The sequence below is a fragment of the Schistocerca nitens genome, chromosome 2 (genome assembly GCF_023898315.1).
Source record: "Schistocerca nitens isolate TAMUIC-IGC-003100 chromosome 2, iqSchNite1.1, whole genome shotgun sequence".
In the NCBI taxonomy this organism is placed as follows: Eukaryota; Metazoa; Arthropoda; class Insecta; order Orthoptera; family Acrididae; genus Schistocerca; species Schistocerca nitens.
The window spans coordinates 483,194,486-483,218,982 of NC_064615.1; the positions used below are offsets into that span (position 1 = coordinate 483,194,486).

Below are 24,497 nucleotides of genomic sequence, written 5' to 3' on the forward strand. Positions count from 1 at the left end.
TTCAAATACATACTTTGAAATCCAATCTTGATTTTTTTCTCTGAGAACCTCGGCGTTGCCTGGGACTAGCATGATGAGCGTTTCTGAAATGAAAAAAAAAAAAAAGGAAAATGAACTCCAAATATGTTAGCACCACTACTGTTGGACATTCGAGAGATATGTTCTTCGAGCAAAGCATAGTCGAAAATTAGGTCACATACATTTTAGCTAGGAAAAATGTAATTGCTCATAAACTATAGGTGAGGGAAAAGTTGTGTAAAAAATATTTGAAATCGCCTGAAAAAGCTCGTTTCTTCTTCTTATGCTTCTTTCTGCGAGTTTGCTACACCATGCGGCGTCTCTCGCATCCACGTTTCCATCTCCTTCTGTCTTGCCGCCTCTTCTGCATGTCATCTCCTACATCGCACGCCTCAGTCTAACGTGGCCGTACTCTTTTTCTATGTCGTGGAGGTCTTCAGTACCATATTTTAGAAGGCCATCTTTCCTCTGGCAGTCTTCTAAGATGTCCATACCATGTTAGCCGTTTATTTTGAATAGTGTCTACGACATATTTTGTAACTCCTGTCTGTTCTCGTAACACTTCATTTCTTATTTCGTCTCTTCTTGCTACTTCACAGCTTCGTCTCCAAAACTCCATCTCCGTTGCCTTTAATTTTCTCTCATTGACCCCGAAGACTTCCCACACTTCAGCACTATACAGAGCGATGCTCTCAACTATGGTTTCGTATAAACTCCTTTTCAAAAATTTTTGACGTAGTTTTATTGCAAATAATGGAATATAGCTACTTAACTGACACCTTTCCCTTTCGTATTCTGTACTTTATTTCCTCGTTGCTTCCACCTTTATTCGAAAAGATTGTCCCTAAATATTTATATGATCTGCTTCGCTTTGCTATAGATCTATCATCTATAACGAGATCCCTTCCTATGCCTCCGACAACCAAATATTCAATCTTTGTAAAGTTAATTTTCATGTACCACTGCTCATATTCTTCTTTAAGCTTTCTTAACGTATAAGACGCATGATCTTCTTCCTCGGCGAAGGCGCCGTGATCATCAACGAAATTTAGAGACCACAGGATGTCATTACCTACTCTGATTGTCATGTTGTTCCACTTCCTTTTCCAATTTCTCAGTGCTTCGTTCAAATAAATTTAAAAGGGGTAGGTGCTAAGTAGCATCGTTGTCACAATCCTTCGCTAACCTTAAATTTCTGTGATATCAACTTTCCAACTTTAGCACAAGTATTATCTGACTACAGCTTTCCAATGGCTTGCATACAACATTTATGAATGTTCTGGTTATTCATAGCTTCCGACATCGTAGGAAGTGGTACACTGTCATAGGCCTTCTGTAAGTCTACAAAACCACGTGTGTCTCCAAATTAAGTGCCATTCTCTTGTCAGTCACCTGTCTGCTGCTGCAGACATTGTCGGCACAAGACCTTCCTGTCCGAAAGTCACTTTGTTCCACTTCCTCAGTTTCTCTCTCAGTTCTACTTTTAAGGATCTTATCATCTTACAGGCACGATATGGAAGTCAGAACTACGATGCCTAGATAATTTACGCAGTCATCCTTGCGTCCCTATACTTCTTTCAACATTAAAAAACTTAAATTTCGTTGACCAGTGAAATCTGGCTGCACAGTTGTAAATGAATTGCTCTTGTTGTCACTGAGAACTCAAAATGCCTTTTGTTGCCGTATTATCGCCATCTCGGCAACTTACAACTGGTGCCAAGCTAAACTTTCAGTTTCGATGCGTAAGTTAGTATTTCATATATTCCTGTGAAATCGGATGACCTTGTTGAACTACCCTTTAGTTACTAGTGTCCGACTGGAGCGAACTAAAATCGAAAGACAACTTAATACTAGTTATAGGAAAAGCAGATGCCAGATTGAGATTCATTGGAGAATCGTAAGGAAATGTTATTCATCCACGACAGAGGGTTCTGGTGAGTATCTTCAAATTCTAGACGCAGACGCTACAAAAGAGACGTTGCACATCATCGATAGTTTAAATGTAAGGGGCAGTTGGATGAAAACCGAACATCCGCCACAACGAGACAACGGCGTGTTTCCATAAAAGTAATCATCAGACGCGATAAGACATGTACCCCACTGGGAACGAGACGGTTCATTCCTGTTTAGTAGAACGCTGTCGGCCACTGACAGATTCACAACCTCACCCACTTTTGCACTTCCTCGTCCGACTGAAACCGACGACCAAACTTGTCCCCTTTCGGGTCGCCAGAGATGTGAAAATTACACGGTGAAAGATCTTGGCAGTGTAGAGAATGTTGCAGTGTTTCCCAACCAAATCACCGAAGCGCAGCCTTCGTCCGATTGGCAGCGTGGCGGCAGGCGTTATCTTGCAAGGATAATTCTGTCCAACAGCGTCCAGTCTGCACGTTGAGTGTGGTTCGGTGCCCGAGTAATTGGACGAGCCGATGGCCTCTGCAGTCGAAAAAGACGGTGATCTTGTCCATACCGGAACTGGCGTGAACAGCTTTGGATTTCTTTGGCGCGAGAGATGGTTATTTCCACTGCTGGCTTTTGCGTCTGCCCTCGGGCTGTCGGAATGCTATCGGATGGAATCATCCTGTTGCACGATACGGCCCGTCGTCACACTGTCAGTCAGACGAAGGCTAAAATTCAATTATGTGTTTGGAGAGCGCTGCAACATCCTCCGTACAGATTGTGTCTTTCACTGTGTGGTTTTCACAATTTTGACGACCTGAAGAAAGACATGCGTAGACATCGGTTTTAGTCAGAGGAGGAAGCGCAGACGTCAGTGCGGTTGTGGGTCCGCCAACGGCCAAGCGCCTTCTACGAAACAGGAATTGATTGTGTCGTCGCCCAGAGAGATAAGTGTCTTAAAGCTTGTAGTAATTATTTTTGAATGGAAACATTCCTTGTTCCCGATGTGGCGTGTGTTGGGCTTTCATTTGACTGCCTGTCATACTAAAACTCCGAAAAGAGTCAGGTAACATATTTTAGCTCAAACGAATTCTTACCGAGTCGTTCTCCCCGCGCAGTATTTGGAAACGGAGCAGAAGTGCTACCCGAAGCTCTCCCCTCCCGGTCCCCACCCCCTGCACGACCACTACCACCGCCACCATTTGCGCACAGCGGCTTGCGGAATGTCGGCGCAGAGCGAATGAGTGATAAACAGACCTAACAATGAGTGAAACCCTATGCAGTGCTGTCGGCACGCGCTATGAACGCGTGTAGCGGATGCGCCAACAGTCAGACTAAGTGGGAATGAGCCAGACGGAGCGGAAACTCGCCCACGCCGGCGACAACGGTGGTGCCGCAGCCGCGCCGCTGCCCCTGTTGAGTGCCGCTGCTGGAACCTGGAATACCGCGAGGGGCGGCCAGATTCAATTTCACTTGCCGCTGGCTGACCGCGCGCTACACCGGCCACGAACAAAAGCCGCGCGGCCCAATCGCAGCTGATGCGGCGTGACGTCATCATCTCCATGGAGACACCGCTGTCGCTCCCGCCGGCACCGCTCGCATTGTTGCTCTTTGTCTGCTCGTCGCAGTGATACTCAGTTTTAAACGACGCAATATACGGTAAAACAATGTCGAAGCGCGTTTCTTTTAACACGGAAGATAGTCCTAAAGTTTTAATTATTACTTCTGACAAATAAAGTTGCGTAATTGAATTTTTGATTTGTTTACGGGTACATGTCTACAGTCTTGAACACAGTGACATCCCTATGCGATGTTAGTGCTGCACGGTGCTGTAAGAGCCATATCAAAATGGCGAAGTGGAGTGACGTGCTGCAATTCGTTTTTGGCAGCAGCTAAAATGCTGCAGCCTTGTCAGGCCATTCTAGGAGCCAAGACAGCGTGGCGCTGAAGCCATAAAACTTGCATTATGGTGCAATAGAAGAAAGTCGTCTTGTCGGATCTGTCTTCTTTCACACTGTTTTCAACTTCGGTTTGGATTTACGCCCCAAGATCGAAACATGACAGGGCTTCGGTGATGATTTGCGCAGCTACATCGCTGCATTCCATGGGCCTCATGGATACTCTGCAAGGTACTGCCGAGAATTATGACAAGTTTGTCTGATCAGGGCCATCGCATGATCGCGTGATACAATGTTTGTTCCTTAATGCTAATCTCATGTTGCAAGACGCAGGAAGCAGAGATTCGACGCCTGGTGCAAGGAATGGCAGATGACCCACAACGTAAACAAATGTAACGTATCGATCATAAATAGACACAGAAACAAAAAATAGTATGATTACACGATTGTAGAACAACCACTGGAAGGAGTCGCATCCATCAAATACACTACTGGCCATTAGAATTGCTACACTAAGAACAAATACAGATGATAAACGGGTATTCATTGGACAAATATATTATACTAGAACTGACATTACATTTTCACGCTGTTTTGGTGCATACATCCTGAGAAATCAGTACCGAGAACAACCACCTCTGGCCGTAATAACGGCCTTGATACGCCTGAGCATTGAGTCAAATAGAGCTTGGATGCCCATGTAGCTTCAACACGATCCCACAGTTCATCAAGAGTAGTGACTGGCGTATTGTGACGAGCCAGGTGCTCGACCACCATTGACCAGACGTTTTCAGTTGGTGAGAGATCTGGAGAATGTGCTGGCCAGGGCAGCAGTCGAACATTTTCTGTATCCAGAAAGGCCCGTACAGGACCTGCAACATGCGGTCGTGCGTTATCCTGCTGAAATGTAGGGTTTCGCAGGGATCGAATGAAGGATAGAGCCACGGGTCGTAACACATTTGAAATGTAACGTCCACTGTTCAAAGTGCCGTCAGTGCGAACAAGAGGTGACCGAAACGTGTGATACGCCAGTATGGCGAAGCCGAATACACGCTTCCAATGTGCGCTCACCGCGATGTCGCCAAACACGGATGCGACCATCATGATGCTCTAAACAGGACCTGGATTCATCCGAAAAACTGACGTTTTGCCATTCGTGCACCCAGGTTCGTCGTTGAGTACACCATCGCAGGCGCTCCTGTCTGTGATGCAGCGTCAAGGGTAACCGCAGCCATGGTCTCCGAGCTGATAGTCCATGCTGCTGCAAACGTCGTCGAACTGTTCGTGCAGATGGTTGTTTTCTTGCAAACGTCCCCATCTGTTGTCTCAGGGATCGAGGCGTGGCTGCACGATCCGTCACAGCCATGCGGATAAGATGCCTGTCATCTCGACTGCTAGTGATACGAGGCCGTTGGGATCCAGCAAGGCTTCGTATTATCCTCCTGAACCCATCGATTCTGCTAACAGTCATTGGATCTCGACCAACGCGAGGAGCAATGTCGCGATACGGTAAACTCTAATCACGATAGGGTACAATGCGACCTTTATCAAAGTCGGAAACGTGATTGTACGCATTTCTCCTCCTTACACGAGGCATCAGAACAACGTTTCACAATGCAACGCCGGTCAACTGCTGTTTGTGTATGAGAAATCATTTGGAAACTTTCCTCATGTCAGCACGTTGTAGGTGTCGCCACCGGTGCCAATCTTGTGTGAAAGCTGTGGAAAGCTAATCATTTGCATATCACAACATCTTCTTCCTGTCGATTAAATTACGCGTCTGTAGCACGTCATCTTCGTGGTGTAGCAATTTTAATGGCCAGTAGTGTATTTGGGGGCAAGTGTAGAGAGCGATTTACAATGGAACGAAAACACAAGACCAATTGCAGGAAACGCAGATGCCACACTGAGATTCGTTGGAAGAATCCTCTGGAAGTGTGTAGTCCACCCACGAAGGAGGTCGCTTACAAAACTCTTCTTTGACCAATTCTTTGAGAATTGCTCTTCCAAAGATCTAAACAAGAACAGCGCGTTTCATGACAGGTTCATTTAGTAAGGACGAAAGGGTCGTGATGATGCTCACCCAGATCCAGTGACGACGCTGCAAGAGAAGCGTTGTATATTACGATGTGCTTCATTGTTAAAAATCGAGAAAATGGTGGATTAGGGTTTGACGTCCCTTTGACGTCCAGGTCGGATTGAATCAGAAGGAATTAGGTCGTGTGTTTTCGTCGAAACCATCCCGGCATTTCCTGGAGCGAATTAAGAAAATCACGAAAAATCTAAATCTGAATCGCCAGACACGGATATGAACCGTCGTTCTTTCCAATGCGAGTCCAGTATGCTAACTACTGCGCCACCTTGCTCGGTTTGAAATTCCGAGAGCGTATGTTCCTATGTTCCTCCTGTGGGTTTCTCTTGAAAAGACCGTGAAGGTAAAAGTAGAGAGATTCGAGCTCAGTCGGAGACTTCCAGTAATCGCTCTTCCCGCGCGCCATTCGTGACTGGAACACAAGCGTGTGCGTGCGTGCATGTGTGTGTGTGTGTGTGTGTGTGTGTGTGTGTGTGTGTCTGACTTTCAGTGAACTACCTGTAGCTGACTCAAAAGAATTAAAGCGTCACGTTTAACGACCCCCCCTCCCCCCCCCCCCCCCCCCCGTCATTTTTCCTCATTGCGACGAAGAAGTTAGAAATTTGGTTCAAAGGTAACTACAACATTCCTGTGCAGTGGTGGAACAGTTGGCGCCGTGCGGCATCACGCTCGGGATCAGCGATGCTTGAAGTGGTGTGAACACACAAAGATACTTGAAAACAGAATGTCATCAGCATGTTATGCCCTTACAATCCTATCATCAGTGTGTAACACGCAGTGTCTTTTAGTTATATACTATTCATATGTACACTCAATTCTTAGCTATGGCATTCTTTTTTTGGGGAACAAATGCACAATATATGAACAAAATTTTCAAACTCCAGAAAAGAGCCATTAGAATCATAACCAAAAATAGTAATGGAGCTCATTGTAAAGATCTGTACAAAACACTGGGGATTTTAACTGCTCCGTGCGAATACATTTATCAGTCAGTTATACACATCAAAAATGATATTGGAAATTACTGCACAAACATCTCTGTCCATGAACAAGGAACAAGAGCTAGACTCAACTTACATTTACCAATAAAAAATAAACATAAAACTCAAAAAAGCATTTTCTACCAAGGAATAAAACTGTACAATAAATTACCAAAAGAGATAAAAGAAATTCCAAAAATACAATTATTTAAAAAGGCAGCTAAAAATTACCTGTTATGCGATACATTTTATACATTGAAGGATTACTTAGATAAAACAGAGCAAGAGTTTGTTAAAAAAATGATTATAAAACATCCAACATTCCACATAACACCTTCACGCTACGTGTTTTTTCCTTATTTTTTTTCTTTTCTAGTAAAACTTACTGCCTTCAGTGCAGCTAAGTTTGCAATCGCAACACTGAACACAACAGTTTCCAGACAGCCACACAGCCAGAAGTCACAGGGATTAAGGTCAGGTGATCGGGACGGCCAGGCTGTAGGGAAATGGCAGCAGATAATTCTAGCATTTCCGAAATAGCGCTTCAGCAGCTGCTTAACTGGATTTCCAGTGTGCGGAGGTGCGCCATGTATCATATAAATGATCCCATCCACACATCCACGCTGTTGAAGAGCTGAAATGACGTGGTTGCGCAAAAGACACTCATAGCGCTTACCAGTGACGGTACAGGTAACAGGACCGGAAGCACCTGTCTCTTCGGAAAAATATGGCCCTATGATAAATGATACCGTGAACCCGCATCACACAGTGACCTTTTCAGGATGAAGTGGTACTGGTCGATTTGCTTTGTGGATTTTCCGTTGCCCATATTCGACAATTGTGTATATTGACATATCCTGTCAGTTGGATGTGGGCTTCGTCGGTCCACAAAATCTTCCACGGCCAATCATTGTCCACTCTCTTGCTGGCAGGACAACAGGAAGCAACTCGTGCACGTGAGTAATTTTGAATGGATAGCAAAGAAGGACGTTTCGTAGGATTTTACGCACCGTGCTCACGAGTATGTTCTAATGTTCGGGAAATTCTCCGTGCTCTACACGTTTGCACACCACCACTCGTCTCCTCCTGCATTGCTGTGGCCACTGTTTCCACTGACGTCGAATCAGTTCGTTTCCTCCCTCTACCAGGTTGCACACCAAAAGAACCCGTCTTTTTGAATTTCCGAATCATTTTCTCCAGACCCACGGCAGTCATCGGACCAACGCCGTTTTGAAACCCTTCAGTGTCCGGAACTTCTGCAGATCGAGGTGTGCACAGTAATTCTTGCAATACAGCTTTACGAGCAGAGCGCGATCCTGCATTGAGACAGTCATGGAGAACGTCGCAGTCGCGAAAGGAGGAAAACCCGCATACTCGGCATGTTTATACCAACTTCAACGGGTCGTGCGCATGACAGGTGTTTTCATTTACGCATTCTGACACGTACAGCGCCATCTATTGATCAATTGTCACACTATTCTTTTTGTTCTGCCATGCGTTTTCCCCCTTGTCCGATAATATTCCTTTACATTTTGACGTCAATCAAACCAATGGTGTTATTTCTACAGCGTTTTGAAAGCTTAACTTCAATTATAATCACCCTGCATATACTGAATACCATGCCGCGCAGAAATTATTGTTTGTCTGTTGTAATTTCTGTTATTTGTTTGCTTCATTTCTCAGAGAGATATTACGCGTTATGAAATGATAATTAAATAGACACCCTAGCTGCATACAGGCGTTGATGTACTTCATTGGGGACATGTTGAAAATGTGTGCCCCGACCGGCACTCGAACCCGGGATCTTCTGCTTACATGGCAGACGCTCTATCCATCTGAGCCACCGCGGGCACAGAGGATAATGCGTCTGCAGGGACTTATCCCTTGCACGCTCCCCGTGAGGTCCACATTCCCAACATGTCCACACCACTACATTCGTAGTGCGCCTAATAGATCTTTGCCCATCATACTCATTACTCGTGGCAGATTAATCTACCAAGTCCCGTACGAGTTCGGGCATAGCGTGTGCGTTCGCACAAGAAGGTCAATGGCCGGGAAGCCATATTTTAACTATATATGACGGTAGTATCTGTTCCCGAAAGAACAGTTACAGTGGAAAGATCTATTAGGCGCACTACGAATGTAGTGGTGTGGACATGTTGGGAATGTGGACCTCACGGGGAGCGTGCAAGGGATAAGTCCCTGCAGACGCACTATCCTGTGTGCCCGCGGTGGCTCAGATGGATAGAGCGTCTGCCATGTAAGCAGGAGATCCCGGGTTCGAGTCCCGGTCTGGGCGCACATTTTCAACATGTCCCCAATGAAGTACATCAACGCCTGTATGCAGCTAGGGTGTCTATTTAATTATCATTTCATTTCTAGCAAAGCTGCATGGTCATCCACGGTAACTGTTCTTTCGGGAACTGATACTACCGTCATATATAGTTGAAATATGGCTTCCCGGCCATTGACCTTCTTGTGCGAACGCACACGCTATGCCCGAACTCGTACGGGACTTGGTAGATTAATCTGCCACGAGTAATGAGTATGATGGGCAAAGACCTATTAGGCGCACTACGAATGTAGTGGTGTGGACATGTTGGGAATGTGGACCTCACGGGGAGCGTGCAAGGGATAAGTCCCTGCAGACGCATTATCCTCTGTGCCCGCGGTGGCTCAGATGGATAGAGCGTCTGCCATGTAAGCAGGAGATCCCGGGTTCGAGTCCCGGTCGGGGCACACATTTTCAACATGTCCCCAATGAAGTACATCAACGCCTGTATGCAGCTAGGGTGTCTATTTAATTATCATTTCATTTCTAGCAAAGCTGCATGGTCATCCACGGTAACTGTTCTTTCGGGAACAGATACTACCGTCATATATATTACGCGTTAGTGGGAACTTCAATCCCTTTTGTTTGTTTGCAGTTTCCCATCATAGACATGTTGGTGCAAAAAGCAGTACAGCAACGGCAGAGAAATAAATGCTATAATACGGGGTAGAGAATCAATTGATTCTCTATCTCTAATCTGCCTTTCTAGGAGTTCCTCATTAGCCCTCATTTTTCCTTGTAATTCTACTTCTGTTTATTCAACTTCCCCTGTACGTATAAATGCGGTTAGTCACTACGAAAAAGATTTAAGATAAGCTTCTGCCAGCTCTTTGCCGAAGCCTTGTTTCCAAAAACCGTTATGAGATCTCGTAACACTCTTTTCAGCGAATTTCTTTAACTATGTATTCAAGGGGTATTACACCGACTTGCGTGTCCTGCATCTTTGTAGCGCTGCAGCTTTCAAAAACAGAACCTTTGTTTACGAATGTAATGTTTTCCAACTTCTGAATCAATATAAATACCTGAAACTACTAGGGAGCACAGCTTCTATTTCAGAGAAAAATTTTAAAAATAAGACACCAGAATAAATATGTACACATAATTCACTCTCTTCCTGAATTACTAAATTAGATGCTGTTTTATAGAACCTATATCCACCCTGGAGAAGATTCCATGTAAGAAGAAGTAAGTAACATGAGTTTTCAAAACCTAGCAATAACGAACCTAAAAATGAATAGGAATGTCACTCGGCAATACACTCCGTGTTAACGACAAATGGAGTATTTATTCGAAACCTCACAGATAAATAATTTATTAAATTTACTTTTTGAAACGCATATTTACTGTACCCTTCATTTTTTCTTATGTAAATCACCTGTGATTTATCGTAAATACATACATACAGCTGTAACATGACTCCATTTTACAATAAAGAACACCTTTTACGTTTATGTAATGATCTTTTTGGGGGTGGAATTTTTTATTTACTAGTTTATGTTATTACCGCAAGGAAAGTTGCTCTTATCGTCTGTAGGCAGTATAAAGCTTCGGATCGGCTAATGCCGTGTTCGCTGTCATCCGATTTCGATACAGCCGTGTTTTGTCGGCTAGTCAACAGAATACTAACTTATGGAAAATCGAATCAGTTTTCTGTCTACATTAAAGTATTCCTAGGAAACAAACATAACTGGTTCTCAAAGGATAAAAATAGTTCCGGCGTCCTTCTAGGGTGTGTCATAGAACCTATAGTGTCCGCAAAAAATATATATATGACTTACTTGATAACATCTAAACATCTGTGAGTGTGCTGTCGGATGATGTATTGTATACAGGAAACTTACAACGCCAGAAAGTTGTATCAAAATGTAGCCAGACATACAGAGGTTCGTCGTTTCGTACAAGGTCTGGACCATTAAGGTAAGCAAATATAACGTACTGTGTGTAAGTATTCGAAAATACTGATAATTGTTTAGTCACATGTTTGATCCTCAATCGCTAGAAACAGTATCTAGGAGTAAGCGCCTGGACTGGCTTATTAGTTACGTGTAGCTAAAGCATCTGCCACGCAGAGGTTCATTGGAAGAACAAGTCAAAGTGACCACCTACAAAAAAAGGCACACAACGAAATTTTCGTTCGACCGATTCTTGCATATTGGTCCTCCGTGTGGCAAACCACCTAGGTGGGATATATATATATATATATATATATATATATATATATATATATATATATATATATAGGGTGTTACAAAAAGGTACGGCCAAACTTTCAGGAAACATTCCTCACACACAAATAAAGAAAAGATGTTATGTGGACATGTGTCCGGAAACGCTTAATTTCCATGTTAGAGCTCATTTTAGTTTCGTCAGTATGTACTGTACGCCGGCCGCGGTGGTCTAGCGGTTCTGGCGCTGCAGTCCGGAACCGCGGGACTGCTACGGTCGCAGGTTCGAATCCTGCCTCGGGCATGGGTGTGTGTGATGTCCTTAGGTTAGTTAGGTTTAAGTAGTTCTAAGTTCTAGGGGACTTATGACCAAAGATGTTGAGTCCCATAGTGCTCAGAGCCATTTTTATGTACTGTACTTCCTCGATTCACCGCCAGTTGGCCCAATTGAAGGAAGGTAATGTTGACTTCGGTGCTTGTGTTGACATGCGACTCATTGCTCTACAGTATTAGCATCAAGCACATCAGTACATAGCATCAACAGGTTAGTGTACATCACGAACGTGGTTTTGCAGTCAGTGCAATGTTTACAAATGCGGAGTTGGCAGATGCCCATTTGATGTATGGATTAGCACGGGGCAATAGCCGTGGCTCGGTACGTTTGTATCGAGACAGATTTCCAGAACGAAGGTGTCCCGACAGAAAGACGTTCGAAGCAATTGATCGGCGTCTTAGGGAGCACGGAACATTCCAGCCTATGACTCGCGACTGGGGAAGACCTAGAACGACGAGGACACCTGCAATGGACGAGGCAATTCTTCGTACAATTGATGATAACCCTAATGTCAGCGTCAGAGAAGTTGCTGCTGTACAAGGTAACGTTGACCACGTCACTGTATGGAGAGTGCTAAGGGAGAACCAGTTGTTTCCGTACCATGTACAGCGTGTGCAGGCACTATCAACAGCTGATTGGCCTCCACGGGTACACTTCTGCGAATGGTTCATCCAACAATGTGTCAATCCTCATTTCAGTGCAAATGTTCTCTTTACGGTTGAGGCTTCATTCCAACGTGATCAAATTGTAAATTTTCACAATCAACATGTGTGGGCTGACGAGAATCCGCACGCAATTGTGCAATCACGTCATCAACACAGATTTTCTGTGAACGTTTGGGCAGGCATTGTTGGTGATGTCTTGATTGGGCCCCATGTTCTTCCACCTACTCTCAATGGAGCACGTTATCATGATTTCATACGGGATACTCCACCTGTGCTGCTAGAACATGTGCCTTTACAAGTACGACACAACATGTGGTTCATGCACGATGGAGCTCCTGCACATTTCAGTCGAAGTGTTCGTACGCTTCTCAACAATAGATTCGGTGACCGATGGATTGGTAGAGGCGGACCAATTCCATGGTCTCCACGCTCTCCTGACCTCAACCCTCTTCACTTTCGTTTATGGGGGCATTTGAAAGCTCTTGTCTACGCAACCCCAGTACCAAATGTAGAGACTCTTGGTGCTCGTATTGTGGACGGCTGTGATACAATACGCCATTCTCCAGGGCTGCATCAGCTCATCAGGGATTCCATGCGACGGAGGGTGGATGCATGTATCCTCGCTAAGGGAGGACATTTTGAACATTTCCTATAACAAAGTGTTTGAAGTCACGCTGGTACGTTCTGTTGCTGTGTGTTTCCATTCCATGATAAATGTGATTTGAAGAGAAGTAATAAAGTGAGCTCTAACATGGAAAGTAAGCGTTTCCGGACACATGTCCACATAACATATTTTCTTTCTTTGTATGCGCCCGCATCTCGTGGTCGTGCGGTAGCGTTCTCGCTTCCCACGCCCGGGTTCCCGGGTTCGATTCCCGGCGGGGCCAGGGATTTTCTCTGCCTCGTGATGGCTGGGTGTTGTGTGCTGTCCTTAGGTTAGTTAGGTTTAAGTAGTTCTAAGTTCTAGGGGACTTATGACCACAGCAGTTGAGTCCCATAGTGCTCAGAGCCTTTTGAACCATTTTTTTTTCTTTGTATGTGAGGAATGTTTCCTGAAAGTTTGGCCGCACCTTTTTGTAACACCCTGTATATATAAGACAGAGAGAGAGGAGGGGGGGGGGGGGCGGGGGGAGGTGAGAGAACATCATGAAGATGTTCATCACACTGCAGTGGAGGCACTACAAGAGATGAACTGTGCACAAAATTAACAATCATTTTCAAAATTACGTAACCATACTTTTCGAGAAGGGAGACATACCATATTGCTTCCACATATCTCTCACGCTTTGGTGACAGAATAAAACTAGACATTTATTCAGTGAATTACCGTCAGCCGTTTGTTCCGCGCATCAGTCGCGAATGGAATGGGCGTGTGGGGGAATTGCGTGGGGAGGGGGAGGGAGGGGTAGGAAGATAATAGCAGTGTACGATTTACCCTGCGCTGCGCAGCGTAAGGTGGCTTGCAGAGAACAAAGGTACGCATAGATACATGTGAAAGGGTGCATATTCGGTCAAATGCGTGACAAAGAGCGTTCCTGTTATTTGCTTCCACGAATTGAAAGCGTACTGTAGTTCACGTGTGGACAGGAGACTGGATGAGCGATCACAGTGCTCAGAGCGGCGCGTGTACCGAAAGAGTTCGGTGGGCGTGTGTTGATGGGCGGGGCGACTGCCTGGACCCGCGGCAGTGCAAACAGTGGCGGAGCGTGGCGTGGCGCCCTTGGTGGCCGGCAACCCACCACACATCACTGTCGTTCTCGCCCCGCTGCGAAGAGTGGAAGTTGTAGGACGGTTTCGAATTACCGCCTGACGCAGACAGCAATGTTCCATCAGCTGATCTTTGTTTCAAACGTCGTTACTGAGGATAATGTACGTTTCAACCAGTTATTCGAAAAAAGCGTCAGCTTCAGCAGCTTTGCTCACCATCTTCGGTTCCCTGTCGATTGCCTCGAAAACGATACGCGTACCAGCATATGTAACAAGTAGTTCAGTTATAGTTTTAGAAATAGCGCCGTCTGAGCCCATCAGGGTCGGATTTCCGACCGTGGGCTTTATGACCCATGACATTAATGTGATGTTCCCGATCACAAGAATTTAGCTGTGGGTTTTCCGACCGACAAAGGTAGTCACAATAGTGGTTGAGGCTCTGCCGATCGTTTTGTAATAAGAACATCCCTTCATATTGCATCCAAGCTTAGAACTGGCTATGCACAAAATAAATATGTATGTTTAAATGCTTTTTTAAAAAATTTTACCTTCTTATTTCTTTTCACAATATTACTGCAACAAATAAATATACTTCTTGTCTTATTTTATGAATTTTAACTTCTCACTTTTTTTTTTTTTTTGTAAGAACGTCAGTGATTTTAAACATCATCATGAATCCCCTTAGTTGCTATATATTCTTATAATGTTTTTTAACCTTTTGTCAAGATCTATATATCTGTTTTTATTTGACACGGACAAATTGGAAATTTGCGATCTGTAATTGTTTACAGTCATTGTGTTAAGAAAAATTCCTTTTTTCGTTAGTATCGTAATTCAACGTGTTTATTGATTACTAGTTTCAGCTTAAGTTGTTATCGGTCTTCAGATCTGCAATTAAAAAGAAAATTGTATATAAGAAAAATGGCACAAACTGCCAATACAAAATAATTCCACTACGTAAATACAGGGTGTTTCAAAAATGACCGGTATACTTGAAACGGCAATAAAAACTAAACGAGCAGCGATAGAAATACACCGTTTGTTGCAATATGCTTGGGACAACAGTACATTTTCAGGCAGACAAACTTTCGAAATTACGGTAGTTACAATTTTCAACAACAGATGGCGCTGCGGTCTGGGAACCTCTATAGTACGATATTTTCCACATATCCACCATGCGTAGCAATAATATGGCGTAGTCTCTGAATGAAATTACCCGAAACCTTTGACAACGTGTCTGGCGGAATGGCTTCACATGCAGATGAGATGTACTGCTTCAGCTGTTCAATTGTTTCTGGATTCTGGCGGTACACCTGGTCTTTCAAGTCTCCCCACAGAAAGAAGTCACAGGGGTTCATGTCTGGCGAATAGGGAGGCCAATCCACGCCGCCTCCTGTATGTTTCGGATAGCCCAAAGCAATCACACGATCATCGAAATATTCATTCAGGAAATTAAAGACGTCGGCCGTGCGATGTGGCCGGGCACCATCTTGCATAAACCACGAGTTGTTCGCAGTGTCGTCTAAGGCAGTTTGTACCGCCACAAATTCACGAAGAATGTCCAGATAGCGTGATGCAGTAATCGTTTCGGATCTGAAAAATGGGCCAATGATTCCTTTGGAAGAAATGGCGGCCCAGACCAGTACTTTTTGAGGATGCAGGGACGATGGGACTGCAACATGGGGCTTTTCGGTTCCCCATATGCGCCAGTTCTGTTTATTGACGAAGCCGTCCAGGTAAAAATAAGCTTCGTCAGTAAACCAAATGCTGCCCACATGCATATCGCCGTCATCAATCCTGTGCACTATATCGTTAGCGAATGTCTCTCGTGCAGCAATGGTAGCGGCGCTGAGGGGTTGCCGCGTTTGAATTTTGTATGGATAGAGGTGTAAACTCTGGCGCATGAGACGATACGTGGACGTTGGCGTCATTTGGACCGCACCTGCAACACGGCGAACGGAAACCCGTGGTCGCTGTTGGATCACCTGCTGCACTAGCTGCGCGTTGCCCTCTGTGGTTGCCGTACGCGGTCGCCCTACCTTTCCAGCACGTTCATCCGTCACGTTCCCAGTCCGTTGAAATTTTTCAAACAGATCCTTTATTGTATCGCTTTTCGGTCCTTTGGTTACATTAAACCTCCGTTGAAAACTTCGTCTTGTTGCAACAACACTGTGTTCTAGGCGGTGGAATTCCAACACCAGAAAAATCCTCTGTTCTAAGGAATAAACCATGTTGTCTACAGCACACTTGCACGTCGTGAACAGCACACGCTTACAGCAGAAAGACGACGTACAGAATGGCGCACCCACAGACTGCGTTGTCGTCTATATCTTTCACATCACTTGCAGCGCCATCTGTTGTTGAAAATTGTAACTACTTTAATTTCGAAAGTTTGTCCGCCTGAAAATGTACTGTTGTCCCAAGCATATTGCAACAAACGGTGTATTTCTATCGCTGCTCGTTTAGTTTTTATTGCCGTTTCAAATATACCGGTCATTTTTGAAACACCCTGTACATACACTACGTTACTCTGGAGATGTGGCATCAGAAAACAGTACATAGTTGTCACTCAGTTATGTGACTGTGCAAGTTTTGTATTATGTACATTCCACAGGTGAAGCGTGAACATCATAGTTTATTGAATCAGTTGCCCATGACTCGTACCATCAGCAGACAACAAGGAACACACCCTCATCATAGCGACCAGGATGTTATGCGTTATGCCTTACAAGAAATCAATGTTCCATCAGATGGCACTACGGACAGAATATTCATTGAAGCAGAGAACTGTTGAACAATTTACACACAGTAGCAAAAGGAATAAAAATATTTCGATAACAAGAGACAACACGAGAACTTCGAACAATTAAAAGTCAATTTCCTAGTTGCCATACAGTGGCATATAAATATATATGAAGTGCCACTAATAACATTTGTATTATCTATACTACTAGTAACAAAAGTTGTGTACCAGTTTTGATCTCATTCTGCGCTTGTGGAGATATGCTATTAGACGGTGGATGCGACGATCTCTTAGTCTTGGATAAGAATTATGTAGTCTCAATTGTTCTTCTAACATGATGATGCATTGCGTCGTAATACTTGCTCAAATGGTTCAAATGGCTCTGAGCACTATGGGACTTAACTTCTGAGGTCATCAGTCCCCTAGAACTTAGAACTACTTAAACCGAACTAACCTAAGGACATCACACACATCCATGCCCGAGGCATGATTCGAACCTGCGACCGTAGCGGTCGCGCGGCTCCAGACTGTAGCGCCTAGAACCGCTCGGCCACTCCGGCCGGCACCAAACAAGTGCTCATAGCTCATGCAGTTTAGAGTCAGTGTTCACTACACTTTCTTGCTTCGAATGATGGTTCCTGTCTATCCCTGAATATTGACTATCCCTCTTTGTGTGTGTGTGTGTGTGTGTGTGTGTGTGTGTGTGTGTGTGTGTGTGAGCGTGCGTGCGTGCGAGCGCGTGCGTGCGTGCGAGCGCGTGCGTGCATGCCAATTTGAGGTTGTTTGCCGGAGTGATAGACCGTAAGTGTCCTATATCAAATTGATCGTCTCTCAACACCACTGTTGTTCATTGTAAACCGTTATGATTTACTCACTGTACATACAGTGACGTTTTTCTGCAGAAGGATCATGTGCTACGTACTTCGTTGGAAGAAGATCGTATGTAGCATCTCTCTTTGGCTTATGGTAATTTGGTACCGATTCAGGGCACCAGGGACTTTCGTATGCTCCAGTATAATCTTCAAGCAAGTTACAAGTCAAGAGATTCATATCAGTGGATCAGGTGACGTTACGAAAACGTCCTCACTGCTGGAAGCAGAAAGATTAGTGTTTATGTCCCTGTTCGACAACTAGTTCATTAGAGACGGAGCGCAGGCTCGGTTTAAGGAAGGGTGGTGAAGGAAATTAGCCGTGTTCTTTCTAAAGGAACAATCCCGGCGTTTGCCGTAAGTGACTTACGGATAATCTAAACGTGGATGCCCGGAGCGGATATGAGCCGTCGTTCCTTCCGATTGCGAGTCCCATGGGCTAACCACTGCGCCACCTAGCTCGGTGCCTCGCAAGTAATATGAAGTGGTGGACACAGATCTCGCCCACGCAACAAGTAAACTCACGAATCAGTTGAACGACATTTAAAAATTTCAAAAACTGCTGAGACATTTTCACATTTGATTTGCTTCAACATTCAACAAAGGCTTCTCGGTTGTATTGCCGCGTCTCTGTAACGTAATTCGGCCAACTACATACGAAAGTACTACACAGCCTATGGATATTAGTGGAACAGTTAACCCCAGACGATGAGGACAGAGAAAACAGTAGAAATCTTGAGTATGCAAACAAATATGATAGGGGAAGAAAATAAAGAGAAACATTTATTCAAGAATATCGCCGCCAAAACTTTCTCATAACGTTAACAAAGACGACATCTTTCTTGGACAATTCTTCACCCAAAATATGCTGCACTCGTTCTTCCCAAACTCCTCCGGTGTTAGCTACTTCACTTTTGATCGTCTACTGAAGTACTCTGCACTTTCTCAGTAGTTTCGTCTCGGTTTGCTCTCTTGAGTCATCAAAAAAATGGTTCAAATGGCTCTGAGCACTATGGAACTTAACATCTGAGGTCATCAGTCCCCTAGAACTTAGAACTACTTAAATCTAACTAACCTAAGGACATCACACACATCCATGCCCGAGGCAGGATTCGAACCTGCGACCGTAGCGGTCTTGCGGTTCCAGACTGAAGCGCCTAGAACCGCTCGGCCACATAGGCCGGCCTTGAGTCATCCCTCATGCTTAACGCATTCGAGAGAAATGCAGTTACGTATACGCTCTTGCTTCTAATGGCTGAAGGAATTTCTGTTTCCAGTGAACTACTTGAAACACAAACTTACAATGACACGGTATTGCAGTTTACCCATTTGAACACACAAACACATCGACTTCGAAAATCCAAAAAATAAAAGCCGTTCTTCAGATCGAGTGAAACTGAAGTGTTGCGCAGCATATACCACAACATGATTAAAATTCCACTGATACAGCGCCATCTCTGTGTAAAGTAGTTTTCACTTTACCTTTTAACAATCCTGTCAATACACAATATTCTTGATGCGCGTCCGTGCTGCGGCCATGCGCTGCAGGCGGTTCTATTACACACGTGACCCTACTGCTCAGTGGTATGATCGGAGTAAATGGCGCCCGGGACAAAATTTGATTTTGAGAGCACCGCTCCCCTCCCTCTCCGCACTCCCGCTAATGACACCCACCCATTTTTTTGTTACATTCTCGGTATTGCTTAGCCTCTTTTTCGCCTCCCCACAGTGGCAGCCCCCCCCCCCCCCCCCCCCCACTCTTCGTGTTCAGTGTTCTCAACGCCGAAGATCGTCGTCAGTGTTTCGTGCGACAGTGTTAGGTAAAAGTTACACATTTCATAATTATTTTTTGTGATACAATTCCAAATCAGGAACAACTCAAACAGTTCAGAGTCGCTTTCACTGCAACAATAACGGGATTCATTTTTCTACATCTACATTCACGTACGGGGCGTGGGAATAATGATTATTTAAATGCCTCCGTGCGTGCTGTAATTATTCTAATCTTGTCCTCACAATCCTTATATGAGCGATACGTAGGGGATTGCAGTATGTTCGTAGAATCATCATTTAAAGCCGGCTCTTGAAACTTTGTTAGTAGACTTTCTCGGGATAGTTGATGTCTATCTTGAAGAGTCTGCCAGTTCAGTTTCTTCAGCATCTCTGTAACACTCTCCCACAGGTCAAACAAACCTGTGACCATTCTTGCTGCGCTTCTCTCTATACGTTCAGTATCCCTGTTAATCCTGTTTGGTATGTGTCCGACACACTTGAGCTATATTTTAGAATGGCTCACACAAGTGACTTGTAAGCAATCTCATTTGTAGACTGCTTGCACTTCCCCAATACTCAGTATTCTGCCAGCAAACCGAAGCCTGCCACCTGCTTTACCCACAACTGAGCCTATGTGATCGTTCCATTTCATGTCCCTAGAAAGCGTTACTCCCAGTTATTTGTATCAGTTGGCAGATTCCAGATTATACTGATATTATAGTCGCAGGATACTACGTTTTTTTTTCTTTTTGTGAAGTACACAGTTTTACATTTCTGAACATTTAAAGCAAGTTGCCTATCTTTGCACCACTTTGAAATCTTATCAAAATCCATCCGAATATTTATGCAGCCGCTTCCGGACAGTACTTCATTATAGGTACTGTAATTGCGTCATCTGCAAACACTCTGAGGTTACTGTTAATATTGACCGCAAGGTCATTAATATACAACATGAACAGCAAGGAACCCAGTACACTTCCCTGGGGCATACCCGAAGTTACTTGTACGTCTGACGATGACGATTCTCCAACTAAGATAACATGCTGTGTCCTCCCTACCAAAAGTCCTCAATCCAGTCACAAATTTCACTTGATACCCCATATGGTCGAATTTTATACTATAAGCATAGGTCTCGTACTGAGTCAAATGCTTTTCGGAAATTAAGAAATACTGCATCTACCTGACTGCCTTGATGCAAAGCTTTCAGTATGTCATGCGAGAAAAGTGAGAGTTTCACATGATATTGTAGAACTCGTTTAAATTTGTCATATTACAGAACTAGTTGAAATTTGCCATATTTCGTCCCCATAAATTTTGGAGCTTGGTTGCTGTACATCACGTACTCTGTCTTTTCAAAAGATACAGTATATGAAGACCGGCTTTTTCTGCAGCTCCTTTCAAGAGTTCAGTCTGATGCTGGGCTGCTGAAATGTCACGAGTTAATATTGTTAAATCGTCTGCAAGTCCTAGAAAATCTGTAGATAACTGCCCTCTACCCGAAACGACTGGCTGGTCAGTTTTGAGGACTGATTTCTGTTCGCGCCGTTCTTGAATCACTTTCTCGGGGACGCAGTGGAAAAGTAATGGAGACAGCGGATCTGAGGGTTCCCCCATAAATTTAACCTCGGACTTTTTATATCTCAGTTTTATGGTTGTATGATCTTGACCTTTCCCTGGGAAAAGTGTTTAAGACCAACTAAGTAAAAGGCTTTCTTAAAATAACCTAACGTGCAGAGTAAATTTTTGCTACAAATTCTCTAATGTGTTAGAATTAGCTTTAGCACTAGAACGCCCAGCTTCGAAGTGATTTCCCTAAATCGCTCCAGGCAAATGCCAGGATGGTTCCTTTCAAAGGGCACGGCCGATTTCCTTCCCCGTCCTTCCCTAATCCGATGAGACCGATGACCTCGCTGTCTGGTCTCCTTCCCCAAAACCAACCAACCAACCCAGCTTCGAAGTATCCGTAGAATGCCCAATGGATGTCAATTGACCCCTTAGGTTTTTATTGCATTTTAAACATTTTTACAAAATGTAACGATATTTCTTATTTATTGTATGTAATATTGCTTTTATTATTTTTTTCATGTATAATAATAATGTGGGTACATTTTTATTTGAAACTCCTAAATTTTACCTTTGGGTTAACCAATACAAAAATAAGTGCCACCGTATTAGAGGTAAATAAAAGTACTTATACTTTTAGTGTTGGTGTTTACATCATGTAACAACAGGTGAAAATGTTATTGCGTAGCTACTGACTAGTGAAATGTTTATCTTTTAACAAATACGTAGTGTTTTAATAGACACATCTATATGGAGAACTGCGTGTACTAAGAGTCACAACCGCGCAGTTTGCCTGTCCTTTTGCTTAGACATACAACTTCTCTGTAGCGTTCAAAATAAATGGAGTCTGTAATCGCTGAGAGCAAGAATTCCTGACTGGTACCGCTAATTCTTCTACGACTTTCATTATAAAAGACCTTATAAAAAACGACCGAGAGATGACACAGCCAGTTGCCAACTTCATCATATCATATGTACAACGTTGCAGAAAACATGTACGGGCCAGCACTTCGTCATGACTCTTATGCTACATTTGCGTGACATTTGAACTACCACATCTACACTAAATTTAGTGTTCTTATAAAAACTGATTATTTTTGGAGTTTTCTTTTGTGCTGTTTCATCGACTGTTACACGGCAGTGCACAGAACTAATAAAAGGCACATTTTTCTTAGTCATTACTTACTGAGATGTTAAAGTAATGTCTGAAACCTACTAACACTTCAGTGAAGCATGTCTTTTCCTTTTCTCAGAGATCGTGGCACTTCCCTTCTGTTCGTGCTCAAAGTGCAACAATGCCTGTATCTCCATCTCTGTTCTATTACCAGCTTTGTAAAGCTGTCTGATGTAACATTTCTCCACTTTCGTAAGTAAGACCCAGGTGGTGTTGCTTAATATGTTCACCCAGGATAGAATCCGCAGATCTCGTTTCATCTTATCCCAAATAATGAAAACCATTCAGAACATCTGTGAGCAGCCAATACTTTACTTTCAGCTTCAGAAAGCCAACATCCGTGACAACAATCCCTTATAGTTTACAATAGAGTTGTTAGGGACGGCAAACAGATGAGAAAGAACTGTTACGCTCAGCATTGTATGCATTTCATAATTTTTGGCTAACAAAAGCACTAAATAAACTACGTAAAATGCATTTCAGTGAGGAGCAGTTAACTGACCACCGTCGGGAACCAACGGTAAATATGTAATTATTTTAAGAATTTGTAGTTACAAAGCAAGACAATTTAGGCAAGCTGAACCTCCTCTGAAAGAAATAAAACTCATAACATCACAGGAACAAACTACACACATCAAAAAAAGTTTTGCATCACCCCAGTTCCCAAAACTCCTGAAGATAGACGTTGACTGTGGATATTGTATCACAGACACAATCCCTTTGACTGTTCAGAGATGTCACTAAACCCACCAAAGATGTCAACAACCATGCATGAGCAGCGCCTATTAGACGGAGGGAGTCCGACAACATGGGAAGTGTCCAGGGGTCTCGGAGTGAACCAAAGCGATGTTGTTCGGACATGGAAGAGATACAGAGAGACCGAAACTGTCGACGACATGCCTCGCTCAGGCCGCCCAAGGGCTACTACTGCAGTGCATGACCGCTACCTACGGATTTTGGCTCGGAGGAACCCTGACAGCAACGCTACCATGTTGAATAATGCTTTTCGTGCAGCCACAGAGCATCGTGTTACGACTCAGACTGTGCGCAATAGGTTGCATGAAGAGCAACTTCACTCCCGACGTCCATGGCGAGACATCTTTACAACCACGACACCATGCAGCGCGGTACAGATGGGCCCAACAACGTGCCGAATACACCGCTCAGGATTGGCATCATGTTCTCTTCACCGATGACTGTCACATATGCCTTCAATCAGACAATCGTGGGAGACATGTCTGGAGGCAATCCGGTCAGGCTGAATGCCTTAATGTCCGGCGAGTGCAGCAAGGTGGAGGTTCCCTACTGTTTTGGGGTGGCATTATGCGGCGCCGACGTACTCCACTGGTGGTCATGGAAGGCGCCGTAACGGTTGTACGATACGTGAAGGCCATCCTCCGACCGATAGTGCACCATATCGGCAGCATATAGGCGAGGCATTCGTCTTCATGGACGACAATTCGCGCCCCGTCGTGCACATTTTGTAAATGACTTCCTTCAAGATAACGACATCGCCCGACTAGAGAGGCCAGCATGTTCTCCAGACATGAACCCTATCAAACATGCTTGGGATATATTGCAAAGGGTTGTTTATGAATGATTTGACCACCAACGACTCTGAGGGATCTACGCCGAGTCGCGGTTGAGGAGTGGGACAATCTGGACCGACAGCGCCTTGATCAATCTGTGGATAGTACGCCACGACGAATACAGGCATGCATCAATGCAAGACGAAGTGCTACTGAGTATTAGAGGTACCGGTGTGTACAGCAATCTGGGCCACCATCTCTGAAGGTTTCGCTGTATGGTGGTACAACATGCAATGTGTGGTTTTCATCTGCAATAAAAAGGGCGGAAATGACGTGTATGTTGGTCTCTATTCCAACTATCGGAACAGGTTTCGGAACTCTCGGAACCGAGGTGATGCAATACATTTTTGATGCGTATATTTTAAACACCGAAGAAATTCACATGTCAAAATAGGAAGTGGTTCTTTGACCTCTACTGGGAGTTCTAGTGTTAGGTTCAAGATTTGCTCCGGATACGAACGACTTGGTCTGAATCCTAGCTGATATTCTTCAATTTTTGGTTTAAACTGTTTCTGTGCTCTGTCGAACCCTGAACCCTGCTTTAAAAATACAGCCTTAATAAGTAGCCCCTTACTTTACGTGCTACTGGTCACTCAAGGGCGTCAACGTCATGCTTGGAGAAGACGCATATCTTCTCTTCAACATTAAGCAATTGAGGAATTAGTTAGCGTAATGCTGGCAGGCCTTCGTCTCATA

General features: G+C 44.2%; 1 protein-coding gene and 2 non-coding genes across 4 annotated transcripts in view; all 3 read left to right on the forward strand.

Moving 5' to 3' along the window:
* Positions 1-24,497, forward strand: part of LOC126236416 (extracellular sulfatase SULF-1 homolog) — a 799,264-nt gene that overhangs the window by 619,009 nt on the left and 155,758 nt on the right. The window lies entirely within an intron of this gene.
* Trnat-ugu (transfer RNA threonine (anticodon UGU)) lies at positions 9,112-9,186 on the forward strand. Its single transcript has one exon. It is a non-coding gene; the product is annotated as a tRNA-Thr (tRNA).
* Trnat-ugu (transfer RNA threonine (anticodon UGU)) lies at positions 9,552-9,626 on the forward strand. Its single transcript has one exon. It is a non-coding gene; the product is annotated as a tRNA-Thr (tRNA).